Here is a 16,538-nt window from a genome sequence, read left to right as displayed (position 1 = left end):
GCTAGAATAGATTTTCGGTGTCCCATCCAGTCATCCATGATATGCCTGTGAAGGCTACGACCCTGATGTCGCTAGGGCGTACAGTAATCACAATGCAAGATGCATGAGTCATACAATCTAATCATGCATCAATCATGCACATACCGTGCGCTCATATGAGATAACCTCCGCCTATCAAGGAGTCTCATAACTTGTCCAATGACATATGCAATGGTCAACCACACCTCATAACAAACATGCAAATGATACATATGGGCATGTATCATGATGCTATGCTGTCACATATTTATAATCGGTATCATTAATCAGTATCGATAACCAGCACTGATAATCAGCCTCGACAATCGAAATCGGCTGAACAAGGCCTAAGGGAAGGTCACAATGTGGACATTAAACCAGCATTGCCCAACCATGTGGCCATTTAACCAACATTGCTCCCAAGGAGTGGCCCATATAAGGAATTCATACACAACTTAACGAGCCATACATACATCGCATTGGGCCTCAACTATGGGCCTTAAATGCATCACAATGGGCCTCAACCCACGGACCCTAATACATCACAATGGGCCTCAACCCACGGGCCCTAATACATCACAATGGGCCTCAACCCATGGTCCTTGAATACATCACAATGGCCTCAACCCACGGGCCCTAATATATCACAATGTGCCTCTATATATGGGCCTTGAATACATCACAATGGGCCTCAAGCCCTAATACATCACAATAGGCCTCAACCCATGGGCCTTGAATACATAACAATGGGCCTCAACCCACGAACCCTAATACATCACAATGGGCCTCAACCCATGAGCCTCGACAACAAGCCCTATACATATCAAGGTGGGCCTCAACGGACGGTCCACAAATACATCAAGATGGGCCTCATAAGGTAGCCATGATTAGGCAAAAATAGATGGACAGTGGGTCCCACACATACATCATGGTGGGCTTGCTAAAGGCGGCCCAGGATTGGGGCACATAAGTAGGGTGGGCCTCTTAAGATACTGGGACCCACGGCCCTAATAAAATGAATGAACAGTATGGGTATAATACACACATCATGGTGGGGCCACTGGGACATAAAAATTAAGCCAATCCGTGGCTTGTGTGGGCGTCACCACTCACAACAGTTGAGGGGTTTACCCTTCATAAAACATTCATAATCATTCGTTGGGCCAACCAATATGTAGTTCACAAATCCAAACCATCCATTATGTGTGTCCCACAAGATTAAGGGGTCGGACCAAGTTTTAGGCACATCCAAACCTCGAATGGACCCTAACCAGTGCTTTGATATGGTTTAGTATGTCTTCACATGATTGAAGATGGTGTGGGCCACTTGAGTTCTGTATACGGCTAATTTTTGGGGTGACCCACTGGTTAGAGGGGACCCAACAAATGCACGGTGTTGATGATCAACACACATCATGGTGGGGCCACGGCTGGGACCCATGTTTGGGCTAACACATGCATTACGGTGGGACCTGCCTGGTAGCGCACAGCGTAGCAGCACCTGTTGCACACCTCTAGACATCAATGAGAGCAGGTGATGCTGCTTATATATATATATATATATATATATATATATATATATATATATATATATATATATATATATATGTTTTCAACCTAGGCTACTGATCCAATGGTTGGATCTTTGAATGCGAGAGATTGTTGCATCCGACCCAGCCATTGATTCTGTGGCTCAAGACAGACCAAATGAGTCCAATATTCGAAGTATTTAGGTGTGTAGAAATATCAAGTGGATTTCAATGGTAGAAAATATTGTTTGTTATGCTATGGCCCACTTGAAAATCGGATTGGCTTCATTTTTCGGCTCAACGACTAAAATGATCTAAGAAATAGGATAGACGGTGTGGATCAGCCCCATACATCAAGGTGGGGCCTACATGAGCGACCCATGCAAAAATCCTAAAATCCCAGTCTATTCACACTTCACTCAACCCACGTCCAGCATCCCTAAACGCTGGATGGATGATGTGAATATATATTAAGGTGGGCACCACATGAACGTGGCCCACTTAATTTGAATAAATCTGATATTTGTGTTTTTCCCAACATCCAGAGGGTAGTAGGGCCCACATGGTTTGGATGGCCATGGGGTCCATTTAATGGACGGTTTGGACATCACATAACTCATTAAGTGGGCCATAAAATAAAGAAATGAGAGAGAGAGAGAGAGACAATCGTGAAAGGGGAGGGACCCCGCCACTATGGGCCCTCCCTATACATGAATACATCAAGATGGGTCCCACATATGTGGGCCCTTAAATCACAAAATCAACAACTAGAAGCACTCACCTTTGACCTCCTCTTCCTTCTTCCGCCAACATGATCTAGAGCTCCAAGTGGTGAATTTTAATGGTTGAGATGGACTTTGGATGGTGGGGATGGGAGATAGGAAGTGGGCCATACTAGGTTCTCCCCCATGGAAACCATGGACATGGGTTGCTTGGAGAAATGAGGGAGAGAGATGAGAGAGATTGTTGTAAGAGAGAGAGAGGGAGATGGGAGATGTGATTGATGGAGTGATGGGTGCTTGACATGTAAGGGAGAGAGTTGACTTTAGGGATGCGTGTTGGTACTTGGGGATGGGATGTTGTACTTGACATGTAAGGTGATTGATGGGATTGATTGATGAGACATTTCGTAGAGATTCTCTCAGAATTGCAACGCACGGTATTTTTCTCAAACCGAAAGCAGGCCCACATCTCCTGGCCCGGGCATCACCTCAGCGCGTAATACATGGCGTCGGAACTGCGGTGACGGCATGATCGCAAGGGTACAAGTCTTGAGTTGAGCTGACTCTAATCTATATGATACGACTTCAGGTCACGGGCAAACGTCGATTATAGGTCGCGGGTTGCCAGAATTCGTTGGGAAGGATCGCGGAAGTCGACGAAGCAGTACAGACTAGGATACAGGCCTTACACCAAGTCTCCTTAAATATGGCATATTTGCTAGGATTGAGGCTCTAATAAGCTCAAGGAATATTCTGGTTAGGCCTTCAATGAAAGATGATGTAAAAGTGGTGAATAAGTATCTACTCAACCTCCTTTAGATGGAATTAATCAAACTAGCTTCTTCTAAGGACCTAACCGCCTTTCTTGGCCTTATTGATTACCTTCATGACTTAATTAGTTTTGATGTTGAGTGGTCATCAAGGATAGACCTTGCCACCAAAATGTATCAGTGACTTTCGACTTCCTTAAGGGGAAAATGAATATATGAAGGATACATAACTCTTTGAAGGTTGGAGAAGGACTAACAAAGAATCGTTGGATTTAAACAATGATCGACATCACCTGGAAGAGACCATAGATGGATAAGATTGTTTTGGTTGATTCCAAGGCGAATGCGCTGGATGATAAAATCTAAGGGTTGATGGCATGTGTGGCATTCTTAGAAAAGTAGGTTTGAAACTTGAAGATCATCGAGCGGAATTGAAAAGGGAGACCATTGCAAGTTAAAGTACAAGAGCTCCATTTAAAAGGGAGAGCAGACCCTGGAGTAGCTAGAGCAAGTAGAAGAAGTCCCTCACCAAGATTCCAACATGGTAAAAGTAAAACAGGTGATGGAGAATGCAAGAAAGTGTCTCTTCTCATGTTAAAGAATGGGCTTCAATATTTAAAGAATAAACCTTTTATAATTTCTTATTTCTTTGGCAAAGGGTTACCAAGAGACTTAATTTGACCATAGGATGAATATATATTTTTGTATTGTGTAAATAGGATAGGACAACCATGGACTATTACTGTAAGGTCCGTACCGTTCCGTAGGCTTCCACGGTCCTCCCAATCGAATTTCGGCAACCCTCGACTTGTAATCAACATTTACCCGCGAACCTAAGTCTCATCTTGAAGATTTATATTGGCTCGACTCGAAACTTATAGCCTAGTGACTTCGCCGTTGTCGTGGTTCCAATGTCGCGACTCACACATCGATCCGATGCCCGAGCCAGAAGATGTAAGCCCGCATTCATTTTGAGGAAAATGTTGTGTGTGCGAATTTTGAGAGAATCTCTACAACCTATCCCATCAATCAATCAATCAATCAATCAAGTCAAGTACACACTATATCACAAGTACAAGCAACCCATCTCTTTCCCATTCCCAAAGTCAACTCTCTCTCTCTCTCTCTCTCTCCACTCATCCCTCTTTCACCCAAAATTCAACCAAGTCCATACCCTAACTATCCCTTCCTTACAACATCCATTCCACCTATCCCTTATCATCCCATCACTTCTCTCTCTCCCTCATTTCTCAAGCAACTAAGAGATCCAACGTCCAAGCCTCCCAAGGAGAAGCTAGGTGTGGCCCACTTCCCTACCCCAAAACCCCTCATCTCCACCATCCAACCTTTATCATCTACCCTTAAAGAAGAAGTTTTGAAGCCAAGGAAGCTAGGGGACCAAGAAGAAGGCCAATAGGTGGGTGATCTACTGTTGATTTCCATTTAAGGGCTCACTTATATGTGGGACCCATTTTGATGTATGTGTTGTAATCTTGAGGGGCCCATAGTAGCGGGGTCCCTCCATTACACCGATCTCCCTCTCTCTCTCTCTCTCTCTCTCTCTCTCTCTCTCTCTCTCTCTCTCTCTCTCTCTCTCTCCATCTGACAGTGTGGCCCATTGTATTGCATGAGATGATCCACACCATCCACTGTTGGGACGGTGGGAATCCCATCTGGTCACTGGACAACAACTATGTAAAAAATAATAATAAATAAATAAATAATTATATATATATATATCTGGTGGGCCACGTACGTGGGACCCACCTGATGAGCGGATTGGATGGCGTACCTCACACAGCAAGAGCTAGTGTGAAGTGACCCCAGCAAGTTTTGGTGGCCCACATCGTGATGAAAGGGTCCCATCCACTCGGTCTAGCACTCTGGACGGGTGGGACCCACTTGATGTATATAATCTACACCGTCCATAGGGACAGTGCTGTTTAAGCCACACCATGATGTAAGGGTATAACCCCCACCGTCCTTCCATTGGTGGGTTGGGACCCACCCCACACGTGCTGCACGTGTGGGGTGGGGCCCACCCTAATGTATGTATTATATCAGCATCGTCCAATGGACGGGCTGTGTGGGGCCAATCGTGATTTATATGCCTTGCACCGACACCATCTAGTAATCTGGATGGTGGAAACCCACCTTAAATGTATGTGCTCCATCTAGACGGTGCCATGTACGGCCACACCATAATGTAGTGTGTACTATGGCCCATCTTAATGTTTGTGTTCTATCACGTCCACCCTGCATGTGATCTGGACGTAAAAAATAAAAAATAAGAGAGAGAGAGAGAGAGAGAGAAATAATAAGATAATAATAATAATACAGTATTATATATATATATATATTATATGTACGCGGTGGGCCACATGTGGGACCCACCTACTGGACGGACTGGCTGGGGTACCACACACCAGTTATATGGCTATGTATTGATGTCAGCAGGCCTGTGGGACCCACTGACATGATGTATGTTTTGTATTCCATGTATGTGGACCCTACCTTGATGTATGTGATTCATCTAAACCGTCTATCCATTTGGTGAGCTCGTCCTTGGGCTTGAGAAGAAAAATAAGACAGATCTAGCCATCAAGTGGACCACACTGCCATAAACAGTGGGGATTAAACATCCAACGTTGAAACCTTTTGGGTCACAGAAGTTTTGGACCAATATGAAATTTGTTTTTCCTCTTAATTCAGGTCTTTGTGACCTTAGAAACAAACTAGATGGAAAATAAATGCTATGGCGGGCTCACTGGAGTTTTAATAGTAGAAATCATTATCACTGTTATTTGTGGTTTGGTCCAGATTATCTTTTGATATGATTCATTTTTTTTGTATAATACTCTAAAATGATCTCTAAAAATAGATGAATGGTATAATTGATGCAACCTAACTATAGGAGCCTTTCCTTTGTCTTTCACCTGCATTGATTGGCCCCATATAGCTTTCGTGATTGGCTCCAGAGACGAAACCACTGTTGTTTATCAGGCATATACGTCGGTTTCTTAGCCAATTAGGGTGTCACTAGCATCTACTTATCTAAGGACAAGCCAATCGTCTTTAATTAAGCCAAGATGATATTGGTATCAATAATCTTCGGAAAGGGGTTTTCTTCAATCTCCATGGTCTCTTTCTTATCAAGGAACTTCAAGAAGCCCTTATGGATGTTCTCTTGCATGACGTTCTTGAAAATGACATAATTTTTCATAAAATGAGTTTTAGTTTCATGCCATTTATAGAATTCCCCTTTCTTTAGCTCTTTAGTTGTTATCTTATGGTATTCCAGCAGTTTGATGAATTTAATATCCAAAAGAAAGTCAAGATTTCATTGGCCTTAGTAATATCGAAAGAGTACTATTTAGAGAACTTTAACGCATTCTTTTAAGGATTTATTCCAGTGGGGGTTTGCACTTCCGTTCTCTTTAAGGCCAGACATTCATATAGCCATTTGTCCACCACCTTAATGGCAGTGAATTAATTAGGGTCCTAATAGTAGGTGCCCTGTGAAGAGTTCATTCTTTAACTCTCATCGCGGAGAATTCATTCGTAGTGAGCGATTGGGCCGATAATTTGAAGAGGTCCTCGAAGTGCATGTCTTCAAACTTCTTTCGAAGTTCAAAGTCCACGTCATCTAGGAGAGTTTGGCGAACTTGGCCTTGGGGAGAGCCTTAGACCATCAGTTCTTCGCCTTTTTTAACTAAGCAATGAACCACTCGACCGTTTCTCGGTAACTGTCATAGTCGGGAGAGATTGAACATGAAAACTTCAGCCTCTTTTGAAAAAGTCTCAAATGTCCCTTGAAAAATTTTCATTTTTAAGTTAATTCAAAACGGCCATGTTCTGTTTATTTAGAGTAGGAAGAATCCGGCATCAGCAGATCTTTTAGAAACTTTCTTAACACACTAATGTCACTCATGTGACGAAGACCGTGCCAACAGGCCAGGTGTTAATATGGACTGCATCAGGCCGAGTGTAAACACAGACCATAGATTTCCTGGATAGTTAAAGAAAGAAACGCAATGGTCCAGAAAAAGGCCACATATTGAATGAGTGAGATATTTATATTTGAAATATTCTACGCGTATCTACCTTCATGGTGGGACCCATTGCTTTATGGCATCGATTGTCTGATCAGTGGCCCCACTTGTGCCAACCACCAATACCAATCTTTTTCCTGTCTTTTACTTTTAGAGGAATTATATGATCCCCTAGGGGTGGATGTGGATAGCCTCTCTTGCTTCTTGTCAGTTCTAGTGCGTCCATGATTAGTAGATCCAGGCCATTGGACTGCTGGCCCCAGCATTGGTTGACCAAGCCCTGAAATTTTCCTCAATAGGCAATCCTAGCCTTTCGTCTGTGTCCTTAGAGAGGCAATTAAGAATACAAACATTCAGCATTGGCTGTCAACCGGCCGGGCCTGGTGTTGGCTTTGCCCGGATTTTGAATTGTTTGGGCCAGATCTATTCAAAAGTTTGATTTTGCCTGGCCCATGCCCGGCCCATTGACAGCCTTAATGGGTAACGGTCCACATTGAATGAATAAAAGTACCTCATAGTTATCAAAGGCAACTGAAGAATGAATGATCTGGAATACAGAAACATGGGACACCAATTTACAAACTCAATTTAACGTAAATCGGTCAGGCTCAGGCCCATGAGTGACTCAATGCATGCAAAAAATCCACATAATTCAAACCTTGTTAGAATGGTATCAATGAGCTAGACCCGCCCACCACAGGCCCAGCTTGCATTAATTTTTAGGTCAGTGGGCAGTGATTGGGCCAGTCTTTCAGGCCCACAAAAATTTCAGGGCCAATGTTTAATGGGCCCCTAACGGAGCGCATGCCGAGCCTGTTTAAATGGGCTAGCCTCGACAGTAAAAATGCTTCATTTAAATCCTTGGATTTTAAGTTGGTGTAGCCCTTCAACCCAAAGGTATTGTATCCTTTCAAACTCCACCGAAATATAGCCCACACCTATTTCATCTTTTCATTGTGTGTTGCCTATATGGAAGACCTAATATTAGGGGGCTTATATGACAGGCTTCATGAATCCTGCTACGAAAAGTGCACATGGTCCCCACCACTGAAACCCTCATCTATGTTTGTGTCGTCCGTATGCAGTTAGCTGTACTCTTTTCCTCACGTATCTGTTTATAAAAAATCAAACTAAGCCATGCAAATTGTCTACCTGATTTGGATGGCTCTCAGGCAGGAAATTATTTTGGGTTACAATTGCTAATGGACTAATTGGTGGATACTTGAAAGTGAAAGCACTCAATGGTCCAAAATTACCAAACAAATGGTCATTTATAAATAGAAAGGATCGTTCAATCAATTCAAGTTTTGAACGACGACCTATCTAAAATTATTCCCTTGACTTGAGCAGTAAATTAAATTAATGTGACCACATATTCAATTTAAAACATCACTTTGGCAGAACATTAAATAACCACTTCTCCACTCTCCCCATGTGCATTGCGCTTGTAGTGTCTACAGCGTAAAACTGGTTTGGAGTGGTAGGACCGGAGTCCTCTAAAACGTGCAACGCTAGAGCTCTATGTGGCCCACCCTGATGTGTGTGTGAGCGACATCCATTCAATCCATCGGTAGAGCCATCTCATATTCAGAAAACATAGTTGCAATTCCTGCAAAAGCCAATCATAGCGAGTTGTGTGTAATCTGAATGGATGTGTGGTGTGTTTGGAGATATATTAAGAGGATTTTACGGTTAGGACTGTACACGAGCAGAGTTAGCTTGGTAGCTCGCTCAACTCGACTTGAAAAGGCTCGATTCGACTCGGTTCGAAACTGAGTTCAAGCCAAGTCGAGCTGATTTTTTGAGCTCGAAAAATTTTTGAACTGAGTTCGAGCTTGCTCGAGCTCAACTCGACTCAGATCGAACCCAACTCGGATCGATTCAGTTTGGTGACTTAGTTACTTTGATATTGTTGTTGCTCACCAAGTGTTTGATGAAATGACTCAATGAAGTATGGTCGGTTTCAAGGAAGGTATGTATGTGAAACAAATACCCTTTTTGTCTTGATTTTTATTTGCTTACAAGGTGTTTGATAAAATACGTGTAAAACCATTGTTGCTGTTTTATCTACAATGAGATTTTGATGAGATTTTGAAGGTGCAGACCATGTGTTTGTGAAAATGAAGGAAGGCAAACTCGACTCAATCTTGGCTCGAACTCGGCTTGAACTGGCCCAAGCTGCTGACTGAACCAAGCTAAGCTGGCCAGTCAGGCTCGAGGATCGAGCCGAGCTGAGTTTGAGCTGGGGTCAGCAAGTGGCCGAGTTGAGTTGAGCTATGCCAAGCTCGACTCAATTCGACTCATATACGCCTCTATCTACGATAATATAGCTAGAGTGCATGAAGCGACACCACGTCATCCACTAAGCAGTCAAGTAAAGAGTGATCATACATAAGCAGTTATAGGATATATGAAATGTTTAAAAACAAAAAGGGTTAAGTCATGCTAAACAATTATAGCAACCGTCTGAATGTAGAAAGCATCTAGATGGTCGAGTTGAGGCTATCGATAGCATATGATTTAAGCAAATCAAGTTGTCTCATACCAACCCAATCAAACCAAATCTATCTTTCAATTGCTTATTATTTACATTTCTACCAGTCAATTACATTTGGTAGTGTAATCCTTTACTTTTGCTTGTTGTTTATATTCCTAATGTAATCCGTAGCATTAATTAACTATTAGTTTTAGTTGTAATTCAAATTTATGCTCATACGTTGAATTCACTTCGAGAATCAATTAGAGTTCTCCATTCAGGAAGGTCTTTTACAACATCTCTCTGTATATTATAAGAATTCCTTTTTTTGTTCTTTTATCTGTATTGAAAAGTCCTTTCGTATGGAAGACAAATATATAACCCACCATCAGAGGACAAACCCTATCATTTGATTATCACCTGATCCTATTAAAATACTGTGTGAGTGGCTTATTAGGCGACTGATCTTATTACATCTCGGTCACATACTATGTATCTACCCATCTTGGCCCTTTGCGTAATACTTTTTTGGTTTAAATTGAACCCTACATTCAATTCTGGCGCACCGTTACTTGTCACTGTAGATCAAACCACAACTATATATAACAAAAAAAGGGAATCAGAGTTGCTCTAAAATTAAGGTGAGTGGCACCATAAGAATAATATAAAATCATAACTAAGGGCCAATTTGTTAACGCTGAATTTTTGTACTTAATACGGAATTTGAAAAATATTCCATGTTCAACACATAACAAGGAAAGCACTCCACGATTTTATGTTGTATTTTTTCCATGACGATTTTATGTTGTAATTTTTACTTGATGGGAGTCCTTTACGTTGAGATTTTTCCGTGATGGGAGTCTAGCTTAATTCTAAATAAAGAATGCACTATGTGATTATTATTTTTTTAATCCAAAATTATCTTATACAAGATAGATTTTCTCCCTTGCGTTATACACATCCCAACTTTTAACAAGCGGCACTTCTCTAAGCCCACAATGATGTAAGTGTTTAATCCATTCCATTCATCCATTTTTAAAGATCATTTTAAGGCTTGACACCAAAAATGAGAGGAATATAAATCTCAAGTGGACCACACCACAGGAAAACAATAGTAATTGGATATCCGCCATTAAAATTCTCATAAGGCTCAATGTACTGTTTAGTTGACATCCAATCTGCTGATTATTCATATAGACCTAGATGAATGGAAAAAACGAAGATCGGCTTGATCCAAAACTTTTATATCCCCCAAATTTTTTTATTGGTCAGCGTTCATTCAACATTGTTTTCCTGTAATGTAGTCCACTTGAGATTGGGATATAACTCATTTTTGGTCTCATACCATAAAATGATCTAGAAACATAGATTAACGGCATGGATGAAACACATACATCATGGTGGGCCCACATAGCACCGACCAACAGCCATTGGCGGGTGGCAAGGGAGTAGCCAATCTGTTTTTGCGGATGCGGATTGGATAGTGACAGGTTAAGCAGCGAGACTCGCTACTGAAGTTACGTCACCAAGTTATGTGGGCTTCATCATGATGTATGTTTTGTATCCACGTTGTCCATCCATTTGCAAATATAATTTTAGGTAAAGATATAAAGAATGAGTCAAATCCAAAGCGCCAGGGGACCTTAACATAGAAAACAGTGGGGAAAATGACGCTCACCATTAAAAACTTAAATAGTCCACGAAAGTTTTTGATCAGGCGGATATTTGTTTTTTCCTTTCTTTCATGTCTGCGTTAACTTGTGAACATGTTGAATTTCAAATAAAAATCACAGTGAGCATTAGGAAGGTTTCAACGGTAGGCATTAAGCTCCCCACTGTTTTTTGTGGTGAGATCAACTACATATTTGGATCTGCCTCATTCTTTAACTCATTCTTTAAAATTAAATCTCCAAATAGATGGATGATGTAGATAAAGTACATACATCATAGTGGGCCCATGGAACTTGATGACGTCACTTCGATATCGAATCTCGCATATTCATCCTGTCAGTAGCTAATCCGCGTCCAAGTATGATGCGGATTGGTCACACCAGCTATATAGCTGCTGTATTGACATCAGCAAGTTTTGTGGGTCCCATCATGAGGTATGTGTTATATCCAAACCGTCCATCCATTTGGCGAGCTTGTATTAAAGCTTGAGATGAAAAATAAGACATATCGAACTATCAAGTGGACCACACTGCAAGCAGCAGGGGATTGAATGTCTACCATGGAAACCCTTTTTAGGTCACAGAAGTTTTGGATTAATATGATTTTTTTTTCCTCTTCATACAAGTATTTGTGACCTTATGAACACATTGGATAGAAAATAAACTCAAATAGGCTACAAAAGTTTTGCATCAAGCTATATTTTAGGTGTTTTCACTTCATCCAATTGGGAATGACCATATAAACGGTTTGGATAGCATATAAATATCAAGGTGGGCCTTATTTGAAGGTTTTGTTGCTAATGGTGTTTAACACTACACAACACATAGTGACAATCTCCCTGCGGAGAGGAATTGAGGGCCTTATGATTATGATGATATTTTAGTTTTCTATTAAGTATTTTACTTTATTTGGACTAAATATAATGATTTTATGTTCATTTAATAATAATAATAATAAATATATATAATGTAAAACATTTCCAAACAAGAGATTGGGACAAATGTGCCAAATTAACATATTTCAGACATTTAAGATGTTTGTTAACAAAATGGGTTGTTTCAGATTCACTACTTAATTTTCAGACTTCAACCATAATTATCAAACAAGTTTTTTTTACCACTTCATGATTAGATTCAAGCTTTAGGTTTCCAATTTAGGCTTCAGATTTTAGATTCGGTCTCCAGGCTTCAGATTTAACTAAGGGGGCCTAAACCTCTAAATTCACCGCTACTTGGACTAAGTAAGTTTTGGGTGAGGTCGAATTTCAGAGTACTGCTCCATCGATGTGGTTCTCACCTAAATAGTACGTCGGATGGCATTCAAAATATATATATATATATATATATATATATATATATATATATATATATATATATAAAGAACTGAGCCTCAAGAAATTTTCCATGGCCCATCCATACCGTTCCTTGCGATGTGACCCACTAGAGAGTTGGATCTGCCTGATTATTCTTCAAAAGTCCCAACACGATGTTTTTCTGACCAAGTGAATGCCACGTAAATATCACAGTAGGTTTCGTACACTTGGGCGGCTCCATTGTGAGAGTTGTCACCACAGCAAGACGTGCAAATTCTTGCTTTGGTGGCCCCATTGTGATGTGTTTCTCACATCCGAACCGACCATTAGATGCGTCGTAATATAATAAGCGTAGGATCTCAAAATCAACAGGATTTGTGATTCAGGTGGGCCACACGATAGGTAAACGGAATAAATGGGAACACCTACCCTTCAAACTGTTTCCCTTTGTGTAGCCTGAATCATATAAGCGTCTGATTTTTGTGTCTTGGGCCTAAAATGGGGTGACGTGTTTAGTGGTTGAAGCAAGATAGGCCCCACAAAAAATCAAGGGTGGGCATCTCCCTTCCTACTATTTCCTACAGTGTGGACCACGTGAAACACGAATCTGGTTGATTTTTGGTTCCTGGGTCGATAGCAGTGGGATACGTTTGATGGTTGTCTCAGATGTGAGAAACACGGGGCCCAATCCAAGCGGACCGGACGAATGGTACTGCTCACGGGTGAGCAGTTCTACAGCAACAAATGGTAGTTACTAGCATGGAACCACGTGATGCGCAGGTGAACATGTGCGGACCCAAGAAAGTTGGTGTAAGATCCAATTTGTTGAATGCATGGACCACGCTCTTAATAAACATTGACTTGTAATTCAAGCCAGCCTCGACCAACATCACGTAAATTAACGCGGCTGAGAATATGCCACGTTTTAATAGTTAACGTGATGGTGTATGGTAAGCGAGCAAGAGATTATCGTTTTCTTCCTTTTGAGAAAAAATCTTTAAATGCAAAAGGCAAAAGTAATCTAAAAAAAGAAAGAAAATATTATTGAAAATAATAAATAAAAGAGAATTAATATTTAAATGTAGTTAATATGACTTATATATGCATTAGTAACTTTCAAGGAATATTAGATGTTCACAACCCCAATCGTAGGGTCACGACGTAGTAATAATCTCGGTAAGACCGAGGTCGAATCCACAGGGACTAATTTTGTGCGTTTCTGAAATTAACTAGAAGTAGAACTAAAATAAGATATAAAACTAATTCTGAAGTGATTGAGAAAGTAATTGTGAATTAAGTAATTAAAACTAAGAATTTAAATGTGGGAACTAGGGTGTCAAGGATCCACTTGTAATGATCAAGGAGCCCTCTTACTTGATTCAAGTAATACAATTGGAATTAGAGTCTTATCTTACCCAATTAGAAGATAAATCAGTAAAACCAAATCTGAACTTTCATTGATCTAATTCTCAATGAAGGAGAAATATGATAATTGGCAGGAATTCCATCATAAAACCATCCCCAGGAGACAATAGTAAACAATAGGATTTACCAATCTTATAATCTCGAAGTAGGAGAATTGTGAAGATTAGGAAGGATTCCATCACCTACTATGCCCAAGGGACAATGGTGAACAACAGGACTTATAATTTCACAATCTTAAATCAGTAAAAGAAAATACTCAAAACTATTGCAGATCTATTGTAATTTAAGTTATAATAAACCATTAAAAATTGAAAGTATTCCTTAAATATCAAATTAGAATCCATGGAGTTCAAAATCAAAGTAATAGAAACATCCCATCATGCTACAATCCTTGCCTCTTAGCCCTAGTCAAGATGTTTAGCCAACTATATACATGATTGGATGTAAAACTGTAAAAGAAAGCATGAAAACAACTAAGGAAAAAAAAAAGAAAAACTCTCGACGATGGCTTCTCTACCCTTTTGCTCTGATCCTTAAACCTTAGAAAATGCCTAAGAACATCATAGGGAGTCCTATTATAGTTGTGGAAATCCCACTTTCGCACTTAGTTAAAAAACTCTAGAAACCGCATCAAATTTACGCAGTTTGTTAAAATAGACTTCACTCTGCGTAGCTTCCAAAAATATACTTCACCCTGCACAATTTCACAAAATGACCTAGAGTTTCATAATATAATTTTTCAGGATGATTTCTGGATTTCTTTTCTTCACTTCAAATCTTTAATTCTCTTCATTTCTCACTTGGTTTTCTTAGATCTTTGGCATTTGAATTCTTCAATCTTGGTCTTTAAAGATCCATCCCTTACCTTAGTGATTCTTGAGCATCAAATCCATGCTTTTAGCACCCTTTTCAATCTAAGCTCTTAAATCCACCTTGCAACATAAAAATGATTAAAATAAAACATTAAGCATCATCATGTTCATAAAATCAATATATAAACGGGGGATAATATGCAATATTTGACCCTCAACACAATCCCCAACCAGCATTTTGCTAGTCCTGGGCAAAGTAAGTGAAAATTATTTCGAGAACCACACGATAATTTCTATAAGCTCGAGTGGTTTAAAAAAAAAAAAAAAACAATCCAGATAATAGAATTCTAAAATACATCAATGTTGTGTGCATTACCTTCTCCTAAACTATAACACTCGGTAAGTTTCATAATAAAGTTCAAAGCATTTATCATCTAATTAGAACAATTCCAAACATTAAGTTTCATGAGTGTATAATGAAGTCTAGACTTATTACAATCAAAGGTTCAATTCATCACTTTCATGATAACATTAATAACTGAAAGAGCATTCAAGACAATCAAAATGTAAACCGAAACTTACCTTACGGTTCATCTTTTAATTCCTTCTTTTATATCTTCAGCTTTTGATTTTTTTCATTGATGGCTTTCATGCTATGTTAACCTTTTTTAAAGATCTTTAATAGGTAGCCCTTTTCGATGACAATTGTTTTTTAGTTGAGTATTTTCTTTTTCTTTCTTTTCAATTCTTCTCATTGAACATGATGGACAAATTTCCTAAGTTGGTTCCTTCCATGCTTAATAATCATCAAGTTAACAATTCAATATAAAACTGACACTTTAATGTGTAAGCTGAATGCGACATGTGAAATCATGACTCAATCAATGTTTAAAACTTCTAATCGAGGATCAATGACTTAACTTGATTTTGAGATCTCCTAAGTGACTAAAATTTAAGAGACATAAGGCATCAATATTAAGTATCTTATAATTCTAATTCATGCATTAACTTCGAGATCACTTAAATTTGCAGAAATTTCATAATTTTTTTTTAAATTTTCACATTTTCGCCTAAAGACTAAGAAAACAACTAATTAGCCTACCTAATCCATACCCCTCAACCTAAAATCTACATTGTCCTTAATATAAAAGAGATAAGCATTCAATGCAGATGAGGCAACGAAAAGAAAAAGAAAGTGGTGAAAAGGTAGTACCTGAAGAAGGAATTTTGATATTTTTTTCCAAAATATCTCAATGTGAAGATGGGTTAGCACAAGAATTAAACCATCAAAAAACAAACTTTCCTAAACATCAAAAAACAAACGATACTAAATGGCGAAAACCAAACTATCCTAAACGGCAAAAAGCAAACTATCATAATCCTAAATTCTTTGAAAGCAATAAACCTAACTAGGAAAATAGGGGAAAGCTACTTAGTCATGCCTCAAGGTTCCTCCTCCGGCTAGTTTCTTGTTAAATTTCTCAGTAGGTTTCGTAACAAGATCATGCAAAAGCCCCTTTTGCAATAGGCTTGGATGCCCTAGTGGATGATTTTTCACAGTATATTGTGGGCCTCAACATAAAGTTTCCTTTTAATCTCCTGAGGTGTCCAAAGTATATATGATTCACCTGAGATAGAGAAAGCTTTAGAGTTAGCGTAACATGGTGAATTAGAGACTACAAGTAGATAAAATTTAGAAAAATGGTCAGTAGGTGATGTAGTCTCAACATATTTTGAAGTTTCAGGTTTCA

The sequence above is a fragment of the Magnolia sinica genome, chromosome 7 (genome assembly GCF_029962835.1).
Source record: "Magnolia sinica isolate HGM2019 chromosome 7, MsV1, whole genome shotgun sequence".
Classification (NCBI taxonomy): domain Eukaryota; kingdom Viridiplantae; phylum Streptophyta; class Magnoliopsida; order Magnoliales; family Magnoliaceae; genus Magnolia; species Magnolia sinica.
Note: the sequence above shows the minus strand (reverse complement) of the source record.